Source organism: Rhinatrema bivittatum, chromosome 10, assembly GCF_901001135.1.
Source record: "Rhinatrema bivittatum chromosome 10, aRhiBiv1.1, whole genome shotgun sequence".
Classification (NCBI taxonomy): Eukaryota; Metazoa; Chordata; class Amphibia; order Gymnophiona; family Rhinatrematidae; genus Rhinatrema; species Rhinatrema bivittatum.
This window is the reverse complement of record NC_042624.1, coordinates 78000109-78026462: the sequence shown is the minus strand read 5'-3', so window position 1 is coordinate 78026462 and position 26354 is coordinate 78000109. Positions and strand designations below refer to the sequence as shown.

The following is a 26354-nucleotide window of genomic DNA, read 5'->3' as shown; positions in this document are numbered from 1 at the left end:
TTTAGGTTGTCAGTGTTTGCTAAGGACTGTCAGTAGTGAGTTAGATAGGAGGGGGGGATATAAAATAGCAATCTCCTTCCCCCACTCCCAGTAGTTGTGAATGAAGGCTCCTGGCACCAGGCCCCAAAAGGGCTGGTTCTGATTGAGCTAGAGGAGCAGCAGGAAGCTTCCAGGCTATTTTAAGAAGAGTCTGTTAAAATATTAAGTACTTTCTTTTTTTTTGTGTTTCTTTTCAGTTTGCCAGCCATCTTGATTCCTCTCCAGCTAACTTTCAGTGATGTTTACACAGAGCTAAGTAATCTTGTCAAGACCTTCAGGTGAGCAGCAGGAATGTCATGAGGTAGAACTGTCATATTTTGATACTTTTCAAAAGACATTGAAAAGCTGACAAAAATGTAACCTGTGTTGACTTTTTCAAAAGCAAAAAAAAAAAAAAACTTCCTTAATTAGCCCTTGTCGTGATGGAAATAAGTTTTTCCATTTAAGGCAATGTGTTTGGATTTTTTTTTTACTGTAACTTTAACAGTGTAAAACGAATTTTTTCAAACTTTGCAGATTTATATAGAGAAATGCGTGAACATGAATTGTTATCCTTCTGGATATGGTGCCAAAGGTTCCCGTGCAAAGGCATCTGAGGCCTCAAAATTTCTCTTTTATTTACATGCAACATTAGGGCAGTAAAGTTCACCCTCTTCAAACTTGATTATGCCCTTGGCATTATTTTGGAATGACTCGTCTTTTCTGATGGAAATCCTAAAAAAACTCTGAAATTATAATAGTCTGAGATTCAAAGCCGGGATCAGAGGAGAAAGCGTGTTGTGTCCACACCAGAACAATGAATGGATTCTGAGCAGACTGACACTTCTGATTTTTACAGAATCCAATAAAATTTACTCAGTACTGGCTCACTTCCTCAAATTTATATTCTGATTTTTAGAAATATTTCAACTTAACCAGCTTAAAAAGATGGCCAAATCAAAATATTTCCCCGCAGATGTACAGCCACAGCCCCCAGTTTACCAGGATTCCATGATGGTGGCAACTGCTGTAGAATTTACCCCTTGTAGAATTGCTACAAATTGCTGCTTCCTAATGTTACTGCCCTTGCCTCCCTTTCTATTGCCAAACTGATCCAGACTGATCGGTCTCCCTGCAGTCCAGACCACCCTGCCTGCACAACAGCTGGGAGTCGCTATCCTTCCTCCTGTCATTCCCAGCTTTAGGCCACTCCCCACATCTCTTCTCTTGCTTTAGGCCTTGTCACCAGCTACTGTCAGTGGACCATTACCTCCCCAACTTCCTCTCCACTGCTGAAACTATTCTATATCTTCATCCATTCTGCTGGCACCATGTGCCTCACAGCAGACAAGAGCCTCCTAGAAGGCTCCTAGAGACTGTGGTAGCAGGCTGGATTGTCAGCAGAGGAGGAGTGAGGACCTGGGCAGGAGGAGAACCTGGAGGAGATAAAAGGGAGATGTGCTACGAGATAAGAGATGGAAGGCCTTGGCAGTGAGCACACAGTTAACCCTCGATTGGACACGTGTTTTCGACGCGCTAGCGTTACCCCTTATTCAGTAAGGGGTCGAAACGCGCGTCCAACCCCCCCCCCCCCCCCCCCCCGAGCCTAATAGCGCCCGCAACATGCAAATGCATGTTGCGGGCGCTATTAGGTATTCCCACGTGATTCAGAAAGGAAAATGTGCAGCCAAGCCACACATTTTACTTTCAGAAATTAGCGCCTACCCAAAGGTAGGCGCTAATTTCTTCGGGCACCGGGAAAGTGCACAGAAAAGCAGTAAAAACTGCTTTTCTGTGCACCCTCCGACTTAATATCATGGCGATATTAAGTCGGAAGTCCCGAAAGTTACCAAAAGTTTAAAAAAAAAAAAAAAAAAAAATTTGAAGTCTGCTCGCGGGTCGAAAACCGGACGTTTAATTTTTCCAGCGTCCGGTTTCCGAACCCGTGGCTGTCAGCGGGCTCGAGAACAGACGCCAGCAAAATTGAGTGTTGGCTGTCAAACCCGCTGACAGCCGCCGCTCCTGTCCAAAAAGCCTCTTTTTACCACCGGGCCTAATTTGCATACTGAATCACGCGTGCAGGAGAGCGGGCATTCGCCTGCTCTCCTGCGGACTTTACTGTATCGGCCTGAAAGTGACTTGAAATCCTTTCTTCCTTCCTGGATGATTCCTGTGCTCAGTTGGGAAGGCCTGTGGTTCCCTCTTAGGCTAGGGTAGAGAGCAGCGGTATGCTCAGGGAGAACTTTACCAGGCAACTTTGGCTCTGCTCGATGCACAGCTATAATACTACTGAAAGTCAGAACCAATTTACTACTACTGCTGCTACTTCTGTATTATTACTACTGCTGTTACTATTATTATTACTACTTACTTCTACTACTATATGTTGTTTAGCGCTTAACATATCTATAGCGCTATGCAGCACTGTACAAACAGACAGTCCCTGCTCAATAGAGTTTACAATCTATTGGGCTGTGTAAAGCCTGTTGCTTTTTGTTAGTTTTCATGTGTTTTTTTGTAAAGCCTGTTGCTGCATTATGTTTTATTGTAAACAGAGGTGATGTTCCAAACGTGCCTCGGTTTATATAAAAAAAACAAACCCATAAATAAATAAATAAAGCAAACATACAGGGCAAGAGACTTGGGGTATTTCATAAATCAAGACAATGGTTAAAAAGAAAAGAAAGTTAGTTAAGACTAAAAGCAGACAATCAGGAGAAAGATCTAAAAGCGGTTTTAAAAAGATGGGTCTTCAGATAGGATTTAAGCATGGCAAGAGAGGGAGCAAGACGCATCAGTTCAGGAAGCCAGGTGGAAAGAACGGAGTCTGGAATTGGCGGTAGAGGAGAAGGGCACAGATAGGCGTGACTTATCCACGAGGAAGAGTGTAGAGAGAGAGAGAGAACTGGATTTATTTAGGGATGGTTGGTTAGTTTGTGTAAGCTAAATACTTTATCCACATGAGGTACTAATGTTCAGTCTTCTTTAGCAACTCTTTTGACAATGTTTCCTGCTGTCCCTGATTATGTGCTCTTATAACATTTTGACCATCTTGTGAATTTTCTTCAAAATCAGCCTAAAGGTAAATCCAATTCTGGTAATAATTCTTTTTTTCAATATCATCTGTACTTTTGACCGTGACACATACGAAGTCAAACGGGAGGAGTGGTGGGATTTGTGCAGCTTTTTTTCTCTTCAATCTCTTCTTAACTAAGGACATTGCAACGGGGGTACAGGCAACTCCAAAAGAGTGAGGGAAGTCTAGAACTGGGATCTTAGCACTTTTTGAAAACTTGCAGGCCTATGTTACAAATACTGGGGGTCAAGAAAGCAAAGACCCCACTTATGAATTGGCTGTGAGGAAATGTGTAGAATCCTGCTTTGGAAGTATTGGTAGTGTTTTTCTTTTCTCTAACCATGGCACTTTGTTTACAAAGGAGGGCTTTTCTGAAAAGTATTTATATACATCAGTGAGCTGAAAGCTACTGCACAAGGAGTGGTTTGGAGAGAGATTTTATATTTTGACCGAATTTGAAGGGAATAAAGCATATGACCCCTTTTTAGATATCCAGTGGAGTAATACAGTACAGACATGTCACCAACACATAATCCCTTCCAGGAAAGTAGGGCACTTTGTAATATTGAAGAAGGCCAGCCGTGAGGAATGCTAACCTTTCTCCTCTGTGTACTGTGGTTACCTCAGCTGAGAACTCATTGACTGACTCTCATAAGGGATGTATAGCTGGTTGTCCTGGGGTAAGCTGGGTAAAAGAGCAGTGTCTCCACTGGACTTTAAAAAATCACTTTGTGCTGAGCAGCGTTTAATTCAGTCCTCTCTGCCGGGAGATACTCTTAAAGGATCTCATGAGACCTTTTAACATGATTATAGCTCTTCCTAAGCAAAGTCCCTCCATGTCTGTAAGCTTTTGTTAGAAAAATTGAGATGTCAAATCATTCTCCTGACTCTGCCTTGGCACTTCACTGAAGAAGAAATTACTTGTTAGCCTCTTCTTAAATAGATTTCTAACCAAGGTTATAAATTTGTAAATATCATATGCCTTGTTTTAAACATGGATTACTATTTTTTCTAGAATATAGTAATAAAATAATATTGAAAACGTATTTTCTATAGAAAACATATTATTGAACTTTTTTGTGGACTAGATTTTTAATTTTCCTGATTGGGTTGTTCCATTTTCCACTATCCTCTGTGGTCCATCACTCACTCAGCTTCTATCAGGCCGATACTATAAAGTACACACAGCTGAGCGCACTGTTTTACCCACAATTGGATGCGCATTGAAAACTTGCGTCCATTACCCGTTATACAGTGAGGAGTTTAACGCATCAAAAACGCATGTTCTACACCCCCCCCCCCCCCGAAACTAATAGCACTCAACAGGTGATGAGGCTATTAGTTATTCACCCAGGATACTGAAAAAAAAAAGTGTAGCCAATCCACACATTTTACACTCAGAAATGAACGCCTGTGATATTAAGTCGGAGGAACCAAAAATGTTTACTTTTTTTTTTTTAAGATGTCAAGGGACACTCAATTAACAAGTGTCCATTTTCCTAACCTGTGGCTGATGTTTGTCTCAGATACAGTTTTTGCTTAAGCTGTACCAATGTTGGTTGCAAGTCAGCTGTTGCACTTGGTTGTTCCTATAGTTCGGCACTTCCCAGACCTCATTACAGGGCTCGAACAAAAGCACCCATCTCCTGTACTGTCATCCAGCTGCCTTGAAACTTCAGAAGAGAGTTGTCTTAAATGTTTTTCAGGTCTAGGCGCCAAGTCTCAGTTGGAGGCGGCCATTCCAAATGCCAACTCTGACTTCCTGAGATGCACTCCCATCAAGCTTCCTTTCACAAGAAAAGAGATGTGTCCTCCACTGGTGGAATCCTTGCCTTCCCTTTGTTTTTGGTCAACCTCAAAGGGGAAAAATACAACAAACCTAGGGAAAAATTTCCCTATAGCAAGCAGACCCATCTCAACAGATCAGATCGGGGCACCACCATCTTCCTCATACTTTTATGTATTTTCCGGCCCTGAAGATTTGTTGTCGTTACTCTTTTTGGTTTAGCCCATTGTTTCTTTTCTTATATATGTTGAAGATAAGTGTATATCCTTTTTACTTATCTGTAAAACCTGTTTATTCTAAGTTTCGTAAAGTTACCTTTCTGTTTACTGTAAAGCCTGTTTGCTGCATTAATGTTACATATAAACCAATGTGATATTCCCAACGAACGTCCGTCTGTCTATAAAAACGTTTAAATAAAATAATAATAAATTTGAGAATGCGGGCAATATTACACAAGTCCCAATGGTAAGGGATAATGTTACACAATGAACAACTGATGGGAGTGTTGGAGGCAGGTACGATAGAGTATGACAGTTACCCATGCTCTAGGATACTGGAGTCCGATTTGTGCACCAAGCTCTAGATGGAAGTGTGGATAGTATAGACATGGAAAGGACAATTTTCAAAGTGTTTTAACCATGTTAATCATCTGTCTGAAAACTGCCTTCCCACAATACAGCTAAAAGTCCTTTTCTTGTTAGCAGCATCCCAATTCATTTCATTTAATTTATATACTGCCTCCCCAGTTACATACAGTGAACAACTACTAAAACAATCTCCATTTTTACATTAATAAAACAATTAAAATAGACCCTACAACCTCTTGTATATCACAAGCCCCCCTTAACCAACCTCACTCCCTCAATAATAAACACACTTACCACCTTTTCCCCTGATAAAATCAACAGCCTCCTATCCCTCCACCCAAAACCCAATTCAAATAGGTTAAGAGGATTGCTACAAGCACAGAGAGACATAAAGGGGGCATTTCAATAGCCCATGTTGCTGCAAAGTACGCACGTATCCTTTTCTATTTGAAAATTGCAAGCAAGGTACACGAGCACAAAGTGCCTGCATATTTTGCACGTGCTATTTCTGCCGGTGACCAGTTGGGAATAAAACAATGTATACATTTCCAAATCCCATGTACATGTATTCTCTTCAGCACACCACCAGGAATGCCTCTTTTTAACTTGGCAAAAATTACATTGTTCCCTTCAGAGCAGCAAAACGTGCATGCAGGCTTTCTGAACAATCTTCCTGGGTAAATCTCTGTGAAAACTGTCCCCAAACTTCTGGGGTTTTTTAGGGACTGGCTCAGTGACAACATTGCCATGCGGAGACCCTAGGTTTGGTTCCCAGCTCTGGTCTTCCGTTCCCTGGGTCCGCTGGGGTTTGGGATTCCATAGAGGCAGGGAAAGGAGTCCTAGACATCATGCAATGGAAACCCCTCGTGAATGGACTTAGGACCTACAATTGCAGGGTTTTAGAAAGGGCCCTGCTGGGTGGCCCCTGGTCGAGGTCTGTTGCAGCAATGACTGGATTGAGTGAGTTGGGAATGGGATATAAATAATAGTGTAAAAAGATAACAGGTGTTTGGGAATGAAGACGTATGGCACCATAGCCCAAGAGAATCTAGCTCCAATTGAGCTGGAAAAACAACATGAGGAAACTGCCGTCCAAAAAAATAAAAATCTCCTTTTTTTTTATATCTATTAAATTGCAATAAGGCATAAACAGGGAAACCTTCCTCTGTTAAAAGAGATATTTTATATGTCTGGTTTTGGTGAGGACCTGGGTTTTCTGCTTTTGGATGTTGTGTTGAATTCCAGTTGGCTTTTTGGATTGACGCTCTTGGAAGTACTGGTGAGCTCTGCATGACCCAGACCACTTATAGCATCCATGTTGGTGCATCTGCCATGGCTGTGAGGGCCTGGATATCTTTTGGTCTTTGAACAAAGGCTTTTTCATTGTTTTACTTTTTTTTTGCTCAAAGCGGACAAATATCACTGGAATGTAGTTTCTGGTTATTGCTGCTTTGTGTTTTTCAAGACACATGTTCACAACATCCAGTTCTAGTGACTTTTTCATCTCTGTCCTTTCAGATATCTCTGATCCATTCCTAACATGTTTTCCTGTTAGTGTTGGTCAAAGACAAGGCAAAGAATTAATGAACCATTTTTTCCTGGGACTTGCACTTTGCTGTTTTCTGAAAGCTTTACTCGTCTGAGGCCTTGGTGTTGACACACAGCCTCTCTGTGGGAGTCACTGGCCTGTCACTGCTCCACTTTATTTAAGACTTCACACCTAGAGGTTGCCTGCTGTAGTCTCATCTGCTTAAAATGACTTTTTATTTAGTTGGACAGGTGTACCGAAAGGTTGTAGAATTATGACTTTTCATCAAGTCTGATGGTGGCAGTGTATCACCAGGAGTATATTATGGTATCCAAGAATGTTATGTCCTCTGTCTCCTTTGTAAATAGTATATTATGGCAGTACTAGTGTTGGGACTTTGCCGATCAATACCAACATTGAAGAGGAGCTAATTGACACAAGTAACTGCATTTCTCAATTTATGTTCAAGAACGATGCCTCTTGGTGTTAAAATCAATAATGGCTCCTTGTACTGCACAGAATGAACTGAAGCTGCTTTTTCAGCTATTTGACAGTTTCCTCAAGTGTATCGGAGCTGTCTCTTTCATTGTGTCTCCATCTAGCAGATTAACTGGAATGTATGGGACTGCCTGTCAAGCTGATTTTAGAAAGCATATCAACTGATCAGGTGGATTCTGTCTGTACCATTTATCACTGTTTAACAAAACAGTCCATGTTATCCAAAAGTGCTTTAACAATACTAAGAATCCAGCATTCTTTTTGTTACCATTCATTGAATAATGACTTTACTGAATATTTATGACTGAAAATTAAATAGATGCATAGAAATGAACAGGTTTATAATTTTCATTCATTTCTAATCCAAATGGTACTCAACCCATTCCACTGGACGCACCCAGCCAAACGGGTTTTGAGGATATCCTTAATAAATATTCAAAAAGTAGATTTATTTATTTAGTATTTCTTATAATCTGCATCTTCCATACAATGTTTGGTGCAGAGTACTTATATATGTATTTATTTTCACATTTATATCCCACCTATAATGAGGTCATGCTAGGTGGGGAACAAAGTATATTATTTATTTATTTATTTATTTAACATTTTTTATATACCGAAGTTCTAGCAACAATGTTGCTAATCATTTCGGTTTACATATAACATTGGGGTGACTTAACATGTGTGTCTTACATGGAACAGGAACATGAACTTGGAGAAAATTGAATAAATACTAATAACAAATAACATAAATATAATACAACATAACATATAATACATCATTTTGTTTGACAAACATTCACATTGTTAAAACACAATATACATAAAAGTATGTACTTGAAAGCAATTGAAACATCAAAAGCCTTCACTTGCTTTCTAAAATATTTTAACATTCCTAGAAAGACATGGTTTAATGGAACAAAGTCAGCATGGCTTTACCCAGGGCAAGTCTTGCCTCACAAATCTGCTTCACTTTTTTGAAGGAGTTAATAAGCATGTGGATAAAGGTGAACTGGTAGATGTAGTATACTTGGATTATCAGAAGGCGTTTGACAAAGTTCCTCATGAGAGGCTTCTAGGAAAAGTAAAAAGTCATGGGATAAGTGGCGATGTCCTTTCGTGGATTGCAAACTGGCTAAAAGACAGGAAACAGAGAGTAGGATTAAATGGACAATTTTCTCAGTGGAAGGGAGTGGACAGTGGAGTGCCTCAGGGATCTGTATTGGGACCCTTACTTTTCAATATATTTATAAATGATCTGGAAAGAAATACGACGAGTGAGATAATCAAATTTGCAGATGACACAAAATTGTTCAGAGTAGTTAAATCACAAGCAGATTGTGATAAATTGCAGGAAGACCTTGTGAGACTGGAAAATTGGGCATCCAAATGGCAGATGAAATTTAATGTGGATAAGTGCAAGTTGATGCATATAGGGAAAAATAACCCATGCTATAATTACACAATGTTGGGTTCCATATTAGGTGCTACAACCCAAGAAAGAGATCTAGGTGTCATAGTGGATAACACATTGAAATCGTCTGTTCAGTGTGCTGCGGCAGTCAAAAAAGCAAACAGAATGTTGGAAATTAGAAAGGGAATGGTGAATAAAACGGAAAATGTCATAATGCCTCTGTATTGCTCCATGCTGAGACCGCACCTTGAATACTGTGTGCAATTCTGGTCACCGCATCTCAAAAAAGATATAATTGCAATGGAGAAGGTACAGAGAAGGGCTACCAAAATGATAAGGGGAATGGAACAACTCCCCTATGAGGAAAGACTAAAGAGGTTAGGACTTTTCAGCTAGGAGAAGAGATGACTGAGGGGGGATATGATAGAGGTGTTTAAAATCATGAGAGGTCTAGAACGGGTAGATGTGAATCGTTTATTTACTCTTTCGGATAATAGAAAGACTAGGGGGCACTCCATGAAGTTAGCGTGGGGCACATTTAAAACTAATCGGAGAAAGTTCTTTTTTACTCAATGCACAATTAAACTCTGGAATTTGTTGCCAGAGGACGTGGTTAGTGCAGTTAGTATAGCTGTGTTTAAAAAAGGATTGGATAAGTTCTTGGAGGAGAAGTCCATTACCTGCTATTAAGTTCACTTAGAGAATAGCCACTGCCATTTGCAATGGTAACATGGAATAGACTTAGTTTTTGGGTACTTGCCAGGTTCTTATGGCCTTGATTGGCCACTGTTGGAAACAGGATGCTGGGCTTGATGGACCCTTGGTCTGATCCAGTATGGCATGTTCTTATGTACTGCTGCCACCTATAGTCATTGTGGATATCCTGAAAACCCAACTGGCTGGGCTTATCCCAAGGACTGATAATCACAATTTTGGTAGCCTTTTATTTGATATACATCAGTATATATATTGAATGGTATGTAGTGGCAGGGGTGGTTATATGATTTTTATAGCATTGCACTGTTGTAACCAAGGTATTTAATGGTTAATATAATAAAAATGCTTTGATTAAAAATGTGCTATGTTATCTCACCCTAGCTTAATAGTACCCTGTTATAGAGCCCATCAAGCTAGGGTGAGAGAACGTAGTAGAAATTTCATCTTTATGAGACTTTCCTCAATCCTAATAACATCAAATCTTCACCAAGGTATACTGTGCTGTTCGTTCATCTCACTCTACATGCAAAACTGGCCCCTAAACCACCACCTTACCTCGACCTATTAGATGGCCCTCCTTAGATATATAAATAGATGCACACAGTGAAGCCCTCCCCAGAGGCTCTTTCTGTCTACTCCACTCCCTCTCCCCTCAAGCCCAGAAATGGCTAAAATGCAATTCAAAAACTTTATTGCGAATTGCGTTATGGCCATTTCGGGTATATCACAAAGCCTAACGCCAGGAAAAAAGGTGTAGTTATTTATGGTGTTAAAACCATGCGATAGCATGCCCCTCATTTAACTAAATCCCGTGCAAACTCCTCCCTGATTTTGCCCCTCCAAAAAAAATGTGCATTCGCGCTGTGTGTTACTGTTCATAACACATGGCGTTAACTCACGTGACAACGCATTAATATATGTGTTAATGCCATAACACATTTTGATGAGTGACCCTATGAGTTAGATGGGCAACTCCAGCTGCATAAATAGCATTGTAAATCTAGATTTAGGTGAATTTTCAGACGAAAACCTAGCCAGTAAGATTCAGCTGAAAATTTACCTAACTATAAGCAGCTAAAACGAATTGGTTGTATTATCCGCTTAGCAGCTCTTTGAAAATTGACTCCTTTGTGCCATTGTATTCAAAGTATGTGGAAAATGAATGAAGTTGTATAAAATGAACCTTGGAAATCCTGCACTTTGATTCAGTATATTTAGACATCTGCAGTGCTCAGAACACGTGCACACAGTGAGTCCATTTTTAAGCAAGAGCATAGTAAAGTGCATAGAGCTAAAACTGGGAAGCCAGAAACTGCAATGATTCATCTATCTTGTATTATTCAGATATTGCTATAATAGAGATCATGGTAACTTATGCAAATAAATTTACCTTGTTAAACTCAATTATTGCCAACTCTGTGATGTTTTCAATCACTGTTGCAGCTGCTTTTGTAGAGCGGTGGTTCTCAAACCAATCCTTGGGACACACTCAACCATCAGGTTTTCAGGATACTCATAGGGAATATGTATGAATTGATTTGCATACAATGGAAGTAGTAGTACATGCAAATCTCTCTCATGCATATTCATGAATGGTTGAGTGTGTCCCAAGGATCCTCTTCTGGGCTGTGGGGGCAGGAAGAAGAGACCATGTACTGACTCCAGCTCTCCTGCTGCATTCCGCCCAAGTTTATAGCACGGGTGGAGGAAGAGGTCCATTTCACTGGAGCGGGAGGAGTAGCTGGGCCAGCAGGGGACCGGGAAGTGTGGCGACACACCGGATGAGAACCCGCTGCTCTAGAGAGTCCAGGGAGGGCTTGTGCTGACCTACTGTTATCCAAATGCTGTAGAGAAATCCTAGTGTCTCAAGAAAAGACTGGAAAACTAAAAACGTAAATTGATCCTTGCCCCATAAATGAAGTTGCTTTTTACTGAAAATAGCTGGCTCTGAGCGTGTGTCCCAGAAATCATCAGGTTGTACAGCGTTCAGGCAGCAATCTCTGACACTATGCTGGAAACATGTTTCAAGAGTGATGAATCAGAGGAACTGAATCAAATCACGGTGAACTGGGAAGATGGAATAGAGCAGACTGACACACTAAAGAGTAACAATCACCAAGAGCAGATTGTATGCACATCGGAGTTCAAAAAGAACTAAAAAATGGAATTGCAGTCTTATTACTATTAATCTCTAACTTCTCATACAAATCAGCTATGGTACCTGAGGTTTGGAGGGTGACCAGCATAACACCCATATTTAAAAAGGGTGATCTGGAAAAAACCGACTGGCGAGTCTGACATTGGTGCTAGGCAAAATGGTAGAAGTTATTCTGAATAACAAAATCACTCACCATCCAAACAGTCACAGACTATTGGGGCAGAGCCAACATGGATTTAGCAAAGGAAAATCTTGCCTCACAGATCTGTTAGATATTTTTGAAGATATTAACAAACTTATGGACAAAGGTGAGTTAGTTAATATAATGTATCTGGACTTTTCAGAAAGTGTTTGACAGACTCCCTCGTGAGAGACTCATCAAGAAATTAAAAAGTCATGGGATGGCAGGCAATGCCTATTGTGGAACGGTATCTGGCTAAAGGATTCAAAGCAGAAATTAGGACTGAATGGTCATGTCTGTCAGTGGAGAAAGGTAAATAGTGGCACGCCCCAGGGATCTATACTAGGATCAGCGCTTTTTAATATAATTATAAATTATGTGGAAAAGAAGGTGATTAGTGAGTTAATCAAATCTGCAGATAGGACAAAATAATTCAAAGATGTTTGTGAAGAATTGCAAAAGAACCTTGAGAGACTAGAGGATTGGGCATCTCTAAATGCTGGATGACATTTAATGTGGACGAGTATAAATTGATGCATATAGGAAAAATATAATGCAAACTATAGGTACACAGTGCTAGTTTCCATTTTAAGTGTCACCAGCCAGGGAATCACTGTGGATGTTACTTTGAAATACTCGGCCCAATGAATGGTGGCAGTTAAAAAAAAAAAAAAAAAAAAGCAAATAAAATATTAAGTAATATTAGGAAAAGAATAGAAAATAAAACAGAGGTTATCTTCATGCCATTGTATCGATCCATGGTGTGACTACACCTTGAATATTGTATGAAATTCTGGTCACCCCTTATCTAAAAAGCAGAAGTAGAAAAAGTACAGAGAAGGGCAACCAAAATGACAAAAGGAATGAAACAGCTCTCCTATGAGGAAAGGCTAAACAGGTTAGGGCTCTTCAGCCTGGAGAAGAAACAGATGAAAGGAGATATGGTAGATGTCTATAAAATCTTGAGTGGGATGGAATGGGTAAACAGGGAATTTAGTCTTTCAATTACTACTAGAATTAGGGGACACTCCATGAAGCTATAGGTAGCACATTTAAAACAAATCAGAGAAAATGCATGATTAAACTGTGGCATTTGTTGCTAGAGGGTACGGAGGAAAGCAGTTAGTGTAGCTGGGTTTAGAAAAGGTTTGGGTAAGTTCTTAGAAGAAAGTCCATAAACTATCCATGTAGACTTTGAGATTCTGCTGGGTACTTGTGACCTGGACTGGCCACCTGTCAGAGGCAGGATGCTAGGCTTGATGGATGATCCTTGTGTAAATCCTCAAGTTTCCAGTGTTGTTTTATCTTGTAGTAAACTTACTTGTATAGCAGACATTTGATCAGTGCATTGCTACAGTTCTGTCTTCTTAGCTTGACCCACTCACTTAGTTTCTTGTGCCAGAGATCTTGCATGTATACAGGTGGTCAGTTTTGCAAGAGAAGAAATACAGTACTCAAGGGACTTTAAAATTGTTCAGTTAGCATCCATTATTATGGGAGGGATAGGTAAAGGACATCTTGAGGCTAAGTTCAAGACCTCAGCAGACACCAAAGAAGGCTCTAAACAGCTTCTCCCTAACGCAGAGACTTCAGATTGCTCTCCATTAACAGGACCTGCTGCTTCAGGGCCCCTCTCCACAATCACCTTGGTTTCTGACAATTCCCACAGCATCTTTGGTTCATGAGAATCATTGCAGCAGGCCACACCTCCTTCATATTTGGGGAGGTCAGTAGTATTCCTTGCACAGTATTGCTTGGTTTGCGAACTGGCACGGGGGTTGGGATTTTGCATACGTTGCAGCTGAGTGATGTTTCTTCATTCGGTCGGGCAGTCATTCCCTCACCAGCAGCGGATCTCTCTAACCCCCTCTCAGACCAGTTCTCCGCTACACCAAGGGATTCCATCAACGTCTGGGTATGAAAACTTATCCAGTCAAGTTTGGTTTTTGTTTTTATTCTTTACTTTTGAAACATTTCTATAATTATTCTTTCACAATAAAAGTGTAGAGTATCTTGTATATGTCAGTGAATCAAACTCCTACTTTAATACATTTTGATTTGCATTTTTTAGACTGCAGACTGTGAAACAGGTGTGGGGACTTTTACAGGTGTTTATGGCAGTGGTCCCCAACCCTGTCCTGGGGGCCCACCAGCCAGTCAGGTTTTCAGGATATCCACAATGAATATGCATGAGAGAAAATTTGCATGTTATGGAGGCAGTGCATGCAAATTTTTTCTCATCATTGAAAACCTGACTGGCTGGTGGGCCCCCAGGACAGAATTGGGGACTAGAGGATGGGGAGTCTGCATTGCTTTCCAAGAAAGCTCAGTATCTGACTTTATCTGAAGAAAACTATTAACATGGAAGTAATTTTTATGGTGGTTTGATCCTGCTGGCTTGGGTCTTCCCAATAAATATATAGTGGTTAATGTTGATCTTATTGTTTTTCAGGCTAACAAACAAAAACATTTACCACAAAACTCCAGACTGGTCCTTGATTGCCATTGTGCTGTTATCTGTGTAAGTACTTTTCATATTTTTCAATAATTTGATTGTGAGTTAAACCATTGAAATATTGTACTACACAACAAGGGAACATATAGTCAAATTTCAAAATATAGGGCAACCGTGGGAGGGCTTATGTATTGCTTGAAACTGTTCAAAATGCTTCTGGTAAAGGAGGTATCTGTTTAATAGCATCAAATGGGCACGTTTCTTGCATCTGTGCCGCTGCAGCAGTCCTCTTGCTCCAAAGCGTCCCGGATCGTATTCCGGACCCTGCTCGTGTGTTATCAGCCTCATTACAAACTGGGAGATCATGGGGAAAGACTTCCTGTCTTGTCTTATTGTGCTGCGATTATTTGCCATTGATTCCTCGAGATGAAGATGGGGTGCTGAGCCCTTTACTACTGTAACGCCGAGTTTCCAATAGGCTCAGTTAGATGTACTCCAAGGTGGACTTCTCAACTGAAAAGCACAAAGCAGGGCACGGTCATCAAATATTCCAGCGCTCAGTAAAAGGCAGATAAGGTTGAGTAGGACCGTTTTGAGGATTCCGAGGTAGGAATGGCCCAGTGGGGCAGATTTAAGAAAGCTGAGCTAGCTTTGTAATATTTACAGCAGGGCTGACTCTCTTGGAAGTTTCTAAGGGTCCTTAGAGCATTCAGGTGTGCAGCGTAAATGACTCCTCATAGAAAAGTAATATTGAAGGAATCTGTTTTACTGAGGCTTTTCTTCTGTTACTTGGACATCAGGAGAGAACTGAATAGGGAGTAAAATAAAAATAAACATTTCTCCTGTTAGGAGCCACATTTGCTTTGAAGTATGAAGAGGAAATGGCCCTTCAAAAGCCTCTGCCATGTGTTGCTTTATTTCAAGCCCTTCCAAGTGCGGTAGTGTGATTCCCGACCAGAATCTTCTTTTTGGGGGGGGGGGGGTCCTATATCATTTCCCTCACACTTGCAGAAAATCAACCCATAATCCACCAAAATAAATTCTGTTCCAGCTATCGGACCTTTTTCTGGTAGTTTGAACAGGAACCCATCAACAGAAATTGCTGGAATTTAAAAGCTGATATGTAAAGCCCTGAACTTTCTGCATGTGTGACCTCCTCCCACGTTCCTGCTCTCTTTCTGGAGAAGACACAGGATTTCAGAAAGGAATAGACAGAGCAGGTGTACTGCTGTTTATCAAGCCTCTTTTTTTCCCATGGATTTTATTAAGCGATCATAATGCCATTCAGCGTTAGGTTCCATGCCTGGAGCCTGTTCTCAGGCAATTGAAAAATTAAAATGCAAACTATTAAAATCCTGTTGGGAAAGAGCCCTTGAGATCCGTGGGGTTGTGTACGCTGCTGTGCATTCTTGTCAAATGGTCTAAAAATGCCAGTACAGGTGCTGGTTGTTGGTATCCGAAGTTTGAGAGCATTGACATTAACCTTTTGTTTATCCTATTGAAAGTGGTCCCTCTGATCGTCCAGCTCCTATTTGGAAATAGTTCAGACTATACGCAAGTGCTGTTTTTAAGTTTCATGTTTCTCAGACAAAATGATTTTCTTCATAAATCCTTTTTTCTTGTAATGCCATACAAACTGGTAATTACCTCAAGTTAAGGCGAACACAGGAACTATGATCAGTTCACTGAGCGTTTATTATACTTTTGTATTAGAAATAAGGTTACATTGTAAAGAAATTTTGCAAGGTTTTGAATGAGACTTTTCCCCTTCAGGTCACCTTTTAGCTCACTTTTAAGAAATCATTGGTGGTTTCGCGTTTTCGGTTCATGCCTTTCCGGGGGGGTTAAAGCCATCAAGCAGTCTTCAGAATGCTTTTTCAGCTTGAGTTGCAAAGGTTGCAGAAATCTTATTCCAGGGCCTGTTTCACTGCAGTGCTTCGTATTCTTTTGGACTTCCTGGGTCACGTAATCCTCTAGGGTGGGGAAGTACTTACCAGGCATCACCTCAGACCATCCCCAGCACTGCTTTTACACCCCTTTGATATTACTCCAGTCTGACACATTGCACTGGCTCTACTGTCCCAAGGAAGGGTATTACCAGCAGGCATTACTGTAAGCTTCAGTGAGCCTTATATCTGTGTCACTCAACTAGATACTGCTCAAATGATTCATTAAATCAGAACACAGAAAGTAACTTTAGTTGAATGCCTTGGCATAAATTTTTTATCAACTGTTAGAACAAATCTTTTGTCATTTTTACTGTGGCTTCTTATGGTTGAATTGATAATTTGTGAAATAGATCTTATGAATATTTTAGATAGATAAGATCTTTCTGTTTTAATAGTGAATAATTGCACGCATAAGTGTGCATCTTTTGCTTGCCTGAGCCATACTGTGATTAGAATTGAGCTGGGCATGTTTATAGCTCTGCATTACTTACACTTTTATGGTCACCTCCAGATAAGTAGAGCAGCAGTTGTAAAAATCGTATTTTGGCATCCCTACCTCTAAACCTGCTTCAAGCCATGCTCCCCCAGCCAGTGGGGACCAGGTGTATCATGATACTGATCCTTTAATTTTCAAACAAAGGTGTAGAGACAAGATGCTATTACATAGGGATCTGTATTCATATTCAATTAATTTCTGGTCTTTGTTTCAAAATTGTTTTCCTTTGGTTTTTTTTTCTGCTGGTATAATATTTAAAATAAAACAAATCCACATACTCCCAGGCCACTTCCATGAGTCCTCTTACCATATTGATTTTCTTCATGGGGCAGGAGTGATCTTTGGTCACAGTGGACTCTCTGGTACTGCGAATAAAAATGGCACCAGCGGTACAAGGCAGGCACCATTTTACATTTCTTCTGTATATAACGGCATCAGCTTGGACCTGGGGATGGGGGCTAGGCCTGGCTGGCTCCGTTTGGTGCGGGAGACTGGCACTAGCCGTTTTGTATGGGACAAATTTAAAATGGCATTGGCCTCGGTCCACAATGAAATTTTTAATCACGGTACCCGAGGGGCAGCAGTGACTGGGGAATCACTCCTGTCCAGTGAAGAACATCAACTTGATCAGGGAGTTCAGGAGAGATGGGGAAATTGGGAAGAATATTTTGGGGAGGGGGTGGAAACAGGGCCAACATTGTTCTGGTTTCTTTTTTTTTTTATTCATTTAAAATAAAGAAATGAAACAAAGGGATAAAAAAGCAAAAGTGTCTCTGTAACCTCTACTATTAACGCACTCACCGCAATGGAACGATGCAGCTAAGAACAAGAAAGAAAGCACAGTAAGGTATTTGGAGGCGGTTCTAGAGTAATCTAGATGGCAAGAATAAACTGTGTACTTTTCAGCTCACCCACACTGGCAGAGAGATTTTGTGGGAAGACAGTCACCCTTCTAATCACATCATTCACCTACATAGTTTTCAGTGGTGTCATTCTCTTAGGTATTAGAGGTGACTCTTTAAAATGGATTTTTTGTGGTCCAGCTGGTTTCCTCCTGCTCTTTCTCCATCTTCATCAGAATTGGTATATATAGTATAGTAGGGGCGTAGCTATGAGGGGGGACCTGTGCTCCCTTACATTTGTCTCAGGCCCCCTCCCCTGGCAGGCGGATCGCGTCTCATCTGAGCCAGCCCTTAAAAGTGCAGCAATTAGAGGACCATGAGCCACTGCCAATCCATGATCCCCTGCACTTTTAAGGAGGCTAACTTGAACAGGGACAAATTGCCCTTGGGCTAGTCCATAAAGATTTCTGGCCATCAAAATCTGTTTACTTTTGGCAGCTAATTATCCCCTCCCCCTTAAAAGTGCAGGAATTCATGGCATGGTTTGCATAATTGTTCTATAGCAGCCTGAGAAGATATCATTAGCATAAAGTGAGTGCCATAAACACGGAGATAGTGAGAGGCAGCTGGGACAAAAAGAGTGGAGATAGTGTTGCCAGAAAGTGAAGGGTTTTGTAACCACTGCCCTAAAGACCCACATAGGATGGTATAATGGATGGGGATTAGCATAGTGCCTCCCCCATGTTAAAGTTGGCTCCCCCCCCCACCCTCCACAAATTCAGTTTTGGTATGCCCCTGGTCTGTGGTAGGCTATGATGCCACAAGCCTTCATTTATAAGTATCTGGCGTTTTCCCCATGTATTTTTATGTCCTCCCTCTCAATTCAGCCCCACCATTGCACTGGCAGCAACATGAACTATGTTCAGCTCCTTCTGGAAGTCAGCTGATGTAGACCATAAATCTGGCCACTAGGTGTCACTATTGAGTGGATTATAACTGAGTTTATCAGTTTCCCTTCTTTAGGCTGAGATGTATGGGAGTGCATGAGACTTAAAGATAAGTACATGTTGCTTATGTCTCCTTGTACTTTCTCAGGCGATAGAGTGAATTAATGTGTGCTGCTCCAGTTTGGGAGTTTCTTCAAGCACACCATTTTATGTGCAAAAACTAGGTTGTGAGAATATTTGCCTTCTCCAGCCCTGTTTTTGTGAGTGTCCCTTGGACAATTTTTTTTTGGATCAGTGATGAAAACTGGGTGAATTTCCTTTTTTGGTTGGTGTAATTAGAGTGGTAGCCCCTGTGTGGGTCTCTCTTCAGTTATTACAGTCTGAACAATCCTCAAAGCCATTTATGGAGGTAAAAACTGATTTTTACCTGGCGAAATTGGCCTGTCTGAAAATGTCCGTCCTCGGGGGTGGCTGAGAAGTGGGTGTGGGGCTCCTGACGCACGTGCACATTTCTTGCTGCTGGAGGTTGCACAGGGAACAGGCACTCTTGAGACATGATTTTACACTTGTGGCGGGCATTCCTGGGAGCAGAGTCGAGGCAGGGAAAGCATCTCCGCACATACTTCTTGTTTTTTGAAAGTCCGCTCAGGAGCAGCTGTATCTTCCTGCATGTGTGCCAGCACGACCTGGGAATTTGCAAAGTGGGCGTACATACATAAATTGTGGCTAAGGTTTGCCAACACTTTGTACCTGCAGACTTATGCCCCACAAGGGTTGCTGACCCTCCCTTCTGTGAGCAGAAGGTGACTTGGGGCTCTCTGCTATACTGAATATCAGCAAATGTACAAGGGGGGTCTGTTTAAGCTATCGGAGGTGGGTGGGTTTGACAGACTAGGCACCTTGAGTTAATGGGATGGATCATGTTGGAGGTATTTTAAGATGCGATGAGTCCCGTCATACTGAAGTGGGAATGGGATATCTCCATGTACAGTCAGTTCTGGAGGTAAGAGAGGAGAGCGTGACTTTTGGCTGTGCTGACTTGGTAGAGTGAGGCACAAAGCAGCTCTCAGCTGTGCTGAATCCTAATGTGTAAGATGGAGATGACTTTAATTGTACTGAATCTCAGTAAGGATGTGGTGGAAAGGAGGAGGCAGTAGGCCACTACAGGAGCAGTCTGGCTGCGTTGTAGAATACAGAGAAAGGAAGCAACTCTGTCCAAGAAGGGTTGTGACTAAAGAGAGTGAGTTGACTGCTCCGCGGTTCTGTTTTATGGGTGAGAAAGACAGGTGACTCCAAACAATATATTCTCTGAGGCTTGCTCCTCCTCCCCCAGATGACCTCTCAGAGCTTTTGGGTTCTCATTTGCTGGTAAGGTCGCCAGTCACCATGTTTTTGTTTGTAGAGCAGAAAGAAGAGACGCCAGTATGCCTTATAACTTCAGAATAGTTCTGCAGTACCAAGCATCTTGAAAAATGGAACTGTAAAAGTCTAGATGAGCTTTCAAGCCATATTTCCCATGGGGCAAATTTCCTACTGAAGAACTTATTCAAATTCTAGAAGAAAGGGTGAAAGGCTTTGTAACCTAAGGGACAGCTTTACAAGACTCCTTGTTTTTTGTAGCTTCTTAGTTTGAATACCATTGAAAAGATCTCAAAGTGTCAATACTTAATGACGTTGTGCAGACCTAAACTTGGTGGTCAGTGAAACAGATAAGTATGGGAAAATAAATGTGGGAGCTTGCTGGGCAGACTGGATGGGCTGATTGGTCTTTTCTGCCGTCATTTCTATGTTTGTTTCTAAAATGGATATAATACACAGTCCCCATGGAAATTTATAAGTATTTCATCATGGATTCATCAAGGACCAGTGTTTAACACCTCTGATTTAACAGATACTGTAGCAATGTCTGTGCAACGTTAAATTACTCCATTAGTAACATACTAAGACAGTTTCTAAAATTAGAGACTGCTCTATTATCCAAACTATTATCCTTCATTAACATGGGCTATTCTAATCCGATTCTGTTTGGGGAACAGGGTTATCTTCTTATACTCGGGCTAAACGTCCACACTATCTTAAGAACTATTCCAACAGTAAATATTTTTGATGTCTCAGATAATTGTATTAGAATCCTATATATAGGATTAATTAATGTCAGATCTTTTGTTAATAAGGTCACACTGGTTGTAGTGGATGATCATCGGATGATGTGGTTCAGCATTAGAGTGCAGGAAATTAAGGTTCATTCAAAAGTGAGGGTCTTTAAACTTCAGGAAAACTAACTTCTTTTTTTTTTAATGGGGAGTACCTCAAGGTGTCAATTGGATGGTGAAATCTAGGGGAAGCAGAAGAGCATTGTTCAGTTATGAAGGCGACTGTCCTTTTTGTTAGGCAGAAAGCTCTAGAACCAAGGGGTTATGAGAAGGGTGAAAAGGGGTAGACTTGAGAGTAGTCTAAGGAAATATTTCTTTACTGAGAGGGTGCTGAATGCATGGAATAATCTCCTTATGGAGATGATGGAGAGAGACAGTATCTTATTTCAAGAAAGCATGGGATCAACACGGGATTGCTGAGTTAATGGTAGGAATTGTAAGCTAAATTATTTGGTGTGGAATGGCAGACTAGATGGACCATACAATCTTTTTCTGCTATTACATTTCTCTGTTTCTATGGTTTTTGACTTTATTATGGCTAACTCTCTGGATGTATTATTTGCCACTGAGACTTCTGAAAGGGAATTGGTCCTTTCACTGACATGTGACAGTGAATTGACCAATCTGCAATAAGTGAAGCAGTGAATACATGAAGTGCTCTGGGTGTGCAGGTTACCAAAACAGACGCTCAATTTATGAGCATCTGTTTTATCCCACAGTCACTAATTTACTGGCACAATAAGCATGCACAATATAAACGGCCCTGAGCGTGTATATTGTTGGGGAATATTGTGCACCCCAAAATTTATTTATTTACATCAAGACCTTGTTTTGTATGGTGCCGCTTTCTGTGGTTCTTCATACTTAATATTGTCGCAATATTAAGTAGGAGGAACCACAGGAAAACATTTTTTTAAGTTGAGCCCCTGACTCGCGGGAAGACTTTACGCCTGCTAGATTTGATGGGTTAAAAAGTGTGCCTTGGGCAAAAGGGGACTTTTTTGCATCACAGGGTAATGGCTAATAGCTTCATCTACATGGAATTTACATATAAATTGGATGAGCTGATCCCCTTATTGCAATGTGGATTATGGACGCACATCCAGGCACTCGTTAACCTGTGCACTAGGCTCAGTGCACGATATTGTATCAGCCTGACAATGAGATTTACCTAGTAAACTTTATTGACTGAGGAAGAGGTTGGTGTGGATTAAAAGATTCTAGTAAAAGATGTTACAAGATAGAAATGTCAAGTACTAAATGAAATCGTTCTGAGGCAGAAATAGGGACTTTAGAAGTTGAATTATCTCGGGATTTCTCTAATTTTAGAATGGTATCAGCTATGATCCAGCACCCATGAAGACAGTATCTCTGTTAGCTCATGAAATTAGCATTGAGTTGGCTACACTTATAAATCTTTCATGGACCTTGGGCCAGTTTCCCTCAAAACTTGTTATCCATAGTATGTCTACTTCTAAAGAAAATAGGATTAATTCTTTTAAAAAAAATGTACATTCTCAACTAGATTTCTTGGGGACTTTAATAGAAAAACTGTTATTCTCAACTCATGCACTTTGTAGATTCAAGAAGGATCTTACGTGATCAGCAGTCTGGATTCCGATTAGCACAGAGATAATTCTTTTGAACTTAATCAATAACATGAGAATGCGAGCTGATTGTGCGTTAGAGCCAATAATATTATTGGCTCTATCGGCTGCATTCAGCACATTTGATCATACTTTACTTTTGGAATGTCTAAACCAGATTGATATGGGGGTTTCAGTTGTCTAATGGTTCAAGTCCATTGCTTCAAAGTAGATTCCAACAGGTTTATTGGGAGGTAAATATTTGGAACTTTGTCCTTTTGGAATATAAAGTTTCTCAGTGCTGGTGCCTCTTTTATGTAATATCGATATGACTTCAGTAATTGATCTTATTAGCTCATTGGGCTCCGTTTATACTTATTTGCATGTGTTATCCAGTTGCTAGCTTCAGTTGAAGAAGACCAGGCTGATACAATAAATAATGTTAATACTTGCTTAAATGCATTAGCAAAGAGGTTGATCAAAATAGGTTGAAAATGAATCCAACTAAATTGAATATGCTTCGGTTGAGTCAGAAAGATAAACCATTGCTAGTAAAGCCTTTGGTAGGTGGTTTCCTCTTCCATTAAAAGACATTGTTTTGAGTTTAGGTGTATGACTAAATAGTAAACTTGCTATGAAAGCTCAAATTTCAGTGGTAATATGATTGCTTTTTTCCATTGCAGACAAATTAGACAGTTAAAGCCCTAACTTACGAATTCAGACCTTAAAACTCTAGTACCCCATTTGATAACTGATAGACTTGACTATTGTAATTCTGTCAGATTTTGTGAGGATCTAATTTGCAATGCCAAAAAATGGTTTAAAATACAGGAGCTAAAAAGTATGATCATATTCTCCCATTTTGCAAGAGTTACATTGGTTGCCTATTGAGTACAAATCTTATTTAAGATTCTTGTCTTGATATTTTAACCCATCCATTTTGGAGTACCAAAATATCTAGCTAGAGTAGTAAAATAATTGTTTATTTATATTTCACCTTTTGTGACACTTCAAATCAGATTACATGCAGGTACTGTAGGTATTTCCTATCCCCAGAGGGCTTACAATCTAAGGGGCCTGTTTTACTTTTCCCCCATTGGGTGTCTATGGGTCAGATGCTTAAGAAATAGGGCCCTAGTGTTGTATCTGAAGCAGTGGAGGGTGAAGAGCCTTGCCGAAGGTCACAAAAGTGTCAATGGGATTTGAACCCTGGCTTTCCGGTTTCATAACCTTTGTTGTAATTCCAAAAGCCAAGAAGATCTTTGCAGTCATTACAAAAAATGTTACTAGTACTTCAATGCTCAAAGAGAAGACTTTCTACCAAGCGATATATGGCATTTGCTGCTATGGACCAAACATCAGTAATGATTTGCCACTAGATCTGAGGTTGGAGAGGATTTATCTTAAATTGAGGAAACTTAATAAAATCTTGACTTTTTGCTCAGATTGGTTAAGAGATGCACTATGAAGAGAAATGTTAAATGGGTTGGGCGGTGATGAATTGAAAAGTATAAAGACTGGGTTGAGGGAGTAGGTTGAGATAAAGGGAGAGCTGGTTAATTGAAACAGAAGGGAGGGTTGAAGGATTCATGTCTATTCATGGATTATGGGGATAATATGGACTACGGTTTTACATTTTAACTGTTGTACCACACTTTGGTATTACATTATGAGAAGCGTGTAATCAAATTTTACTAAATAAATAGAAAAATAATAGCATGTGTTTTGAGAAATGTGCAGAAATATAAAATCCTTTCCTCCTTATGACAATTTTTCTGCAGCCAAAGTAAAAATGCTTCAAACTTTTTGGTATAGGTTTTTTTTAAGGCCTTTTTGTCTTCAGTCATGTTATAAGGTTTAGGCTTACTTTGTGAGTTAAATCTAAATGAAATAAATAAAGGTTGTAATTATAAAAGCTTTATGATGCCTCATCAAATTGATGCTAGCAAGGGTGTCAAATCTGCCGAAAGGTCTCTGCTCCCTAACCAATGAAGCACATAAACAGCTGTATGTATACAGCATTTCAGAAGTGGGAGAATCTCGCCTCTTGTTGGTTTTAGTTTATACCGCAGGTACAATCTAATGGAAAGCTCCAGGATGTCTGTCGGCTTTCATTTTCTTTATCTGAACTGGCTGCTTCCACTGAACTTTGCTCACTTTCGGCAGTAAAGCCCGGACAATAGGGTTTCCATTTAAAAGCTTGAGAGCATTTCTGAATGTTCTGGGAGTAGTGTATAAGCTTTGGGACATCATACATTAAGTGAAATTCAAAAAGACCATGCTTGTTAAACAAACGGCATCATTAAATGTACCATGTGGAGGGATACCTCTGAACTTCTTGCACTGTGACAGAGAGGGCTGAATGCAGTTATTTGTTTAAAGCTATTGTGGGCTGTTTTTTTATCTGCTTTTGGTTTTCTCTACCATGTACCTTTTTCTAAAAGGGAAGACGTTTAATTTATAGAATCTCACCAGTTGTGCATGTAGTAAGTAGAACTAGTCACTAACCAGCTGAAAATAGTTCTGACGAGATTGGAGAAAATCTGGTGCCTGCGATTTTACCAAGGGCTCCTATTCACATCAGTACACATCCATAAAAAAGAAAAGGGTGCTTAGATCTTCTGCATAGAGGGAAGATGTGCACCAGGAAAAGGCCACTTAGAGCAATTTAACTTTCTACAAGCCATAACTCCCCTCTTGTTATGAGAGATTGTTGCCAACCAAGCAAATTTAGCTTGGGTTATCAGACCATACTAACCCAGTGTTAACCATAGGCAGAGCCCCTGGTTTCCTGCGGCAAGTGTTAGCAAAATAAGTGGCAATTATGTGACAGATTTGCGTAATATTGCAATTCCCACATCTGACTATGCAAAAAAAGTAATTTCTTAGCATCCAGTCAGATGAATCCAGAACAAATGAGTTATGCACCTCTACCAGCAGATGGAGACGGAGCAAACTGATGTCACAGTATATATACCCCTACAGTGACATCAGCATGCCTGTATTTTCTGCCTCCAGAAGATGGTGGATGTGCATCTCCTTCTGGGCATTGCTTCATTTTGAGAGAGGAGAATTAAGGAAATAAATTTGCTCCGCTCTCCTGCAGTGCTCGGCTGGGTGGTGAACCTAGCTAAGAGCAGTCTTCAGCCTACTCAGTCACTGGAATAGCTCAGGGTTAAGTTCAACACAAAGTAGGGCAAGGTGTTCTTGCCGGAAGCTCAAATTCATAAGTTGCTAGCTTAACTCTGTTGTTGAACACTCTGCATCCGACCTTATGGTCTTACCTGCAAGTTCTTGGCTTCATGGCGGTGACCTTGGAAGTGGTACCACGGGAAAGGGCGCATATGTGTTCTCTTAAGCGCTCCCTGCTGTCTCGGTGGGACCCTCAGTCTCAGGACTATTTGATTTGGCTCCAGTGGTAGCTGCAGGTGGACCATCTACGGAAGGGTGTTTCCCTAACCCCACCAGACTGACTAGTACTGGCAATGGATGTGAGTCTCCTTGGTTGGGGAGCTCACTGTCAGGAACTGACAGCGTAAGGGCGCTGGAATGCGGAAGAGTCTCTCTGGAACATCAATCAGCTGGAAGCCGGGGCAGTCCGATTGGCATGTTTAAAGTTAGGCGATAGGCTGCAGGATAGATCGGTCCGAATAATGTCAGACAATGCAAGGAACTGGGCAACCTTTTGGGGTAGGGGAAGTCTTTTCCAAAAAGACAGGCTCCACCTTAACCAGAATAGATTCAGGCTGCTGAGGCTAACTTTAAAAAAAAAAAAAAAAAAAAAAAGAGAGAGAGCACCTTTTAAACTAGAACAAGGAGGAAAACTATGGCTTTAATTGGCAGGGAGGCACTAAGAGCCAACAAGTGTCGCAGGAAATAGATCATCTTATGGAATGGGCAGAGGTGTATCTCCAAATGATCTCAACCTCGCACATTTCAGGCAAAGACAACATAAGAGCAGAC

At 40.7% G+C, this 26354-nt stretch overlaps 1 long non-coding RNA gene across 1 annotated transcript in view; it reads left to right on the top strand.

The window, feature by feature from the left end:
• The first annotated feature begins 236 nt into the window (after positions 1 to 236).
• LOC115100430 overlaps positions 237 to 26354 on the top strand; it is a 63200-nt gene continuing 37082 nt past the window's right edge. Inside the window, exons 1-2 of the long non-coding RNA XR_003859058.1 lie at positions 237 to 317; positions 14416 to 14484. This is a non-coding gene — a long non-coding RNA (uncharacterized LOC115100430). The remainder of the gene's footprint in view (positions 318 to 14415; positions 14485 to 26354) is intronic.